Source organism: Mus caroli, chromosome 14 (assembly GCF_900094665.2).
Source record: "Mus caroli chromosome 14, CAROLI_EIJ_v1.1, whole genome shotgun sequence".
Taxonomy (NCBI): Eukaryota; Metazoa; Chordata; class Mammalia; order Rodentia; family Muridae; genus Mus; species Mus caroli.
In genome coordinates, this window is record NC_034583.1 from 110,930,801 (window position 1) to 110,932,193 (window position 1,393).

The 1,393-nt window shown below is 44.8% G+C and overlaps 1 pseudogene; it reads left to right on the top strand.

Moving 5' to 3' along the window:
• Positions 1 to 558: 558 nt before the first annotated feature.
• On the top strand, positions 559 to 1,008 carry LOC110309918 (annotated as a pseudogene).
• Positions 1,009 to 1,393: the final 385 nt, after the last annotated feature.

A 1,393-nucleotide genomic window follows, 5' to 3' on the forward strand; every position in this document is an offset into this window, starting at 1 on the left:
AACCGATACAGTCTGGCTTCTCTACGTGACATTTTGGCAATTTGGTTTTTACTCTTTAAATACATGTGTGTGCACTTGTTAACATCGTGGGGGTATCCATGTTGGGGGTGTGGATGAGCCTGTGTGCACATTCACGGGGATGAAAAGACAACCTTGGGTGTCATTCCCAGGAACTCCTTCTCCTCCTTCAGTCAAGGTCTCTCACGGATTTGGAGCTCACCATTAGGATTGACTGGCTGGCCAGCAGGCTCCAGGGATCATCTCGCCTCCACTTCCCCAGCACAGAGAATCCAAGTGTGCGCGGACTCAAGGCGCACTTTCACACGGGTTCTGGGGGCCAAACTGAGTCCTCTTGTTTATGGGGCACACACTGACTGAGTTATCTTCCCAACCTCAATTTTGGCAGTTTCCTATAGAATTAGATGTATATAAATTATATGACCCAGTAATTGCACTACTTGACCTTTACGCTAAAGAATTCAAACTGTGAAGACTTTACGTGGTGAATAAGGAAGCCGGAAGTGGGCCTACCGCTCCTCTTCTCAGGCTGCCAGGAAGATGGCGGACTTTCAGACAGAGTGTGCTTACCAAACCAGCCTACAATCTTTCAAAACAAGAAGTGTGTTTTGCTGGGAGAAACCGGCAAGGAAAAACTCCCTTGGTGCTACAAGAACATTGGTCTAGAACTCAAGATGCCCACGGAGGACATCGAGGGCACCCACATAGACAAGAAATGCCCCTTCACTGGTAATGTCTCCATCCGGGAGGTCGGATCCTGTCTGGTGGTGTAACGAGGATGAAGATGCAGAGGATCATTGTCATCCACCAGGACCATCTCCATTACATCCGAAAATACATTCTCTTTGAGAAGTGGCACAAGAACATGTCTGTGCACCTGTCCCCTGTTTCACTGTTGAAGAGTGCAGGCCCCTGAACAAGATTGTTCTGTTCAATGTGCTCAAGGTCACCAAGGCTGCTGGCACCAAGATGCAGTTTCAGAAGTTCTAAGGGGACTCTAGCCAATGCCCTACAGCAAATTCAGTTACTTTCCAACTTAAGTATATATATCATATATATATATGAATTGAAACTATGTTCACACACCAAGTTCCACACTGATGGTTCTGTCCATAATGTCGAAACTTTAAAACAACCAAGAGTTGATAGATGAATTGTGGTGCATCTCTGAAATGGACTATTACTCTGTGATAAAAATGAGGCCAGCCCAGTCTACAGAGTGAGTTCCAGGACAGCTAGGACTACAAAGAGAAACCCTGTCTCGAAAAACAAAAAACAAAACAAAACAAAAATAATAGACTATGAAATAAGGGAAAGGTATGGGATGAAGTGCATATTATTAAATAAATTAAGTGACTCTTAGGCTGTACACACT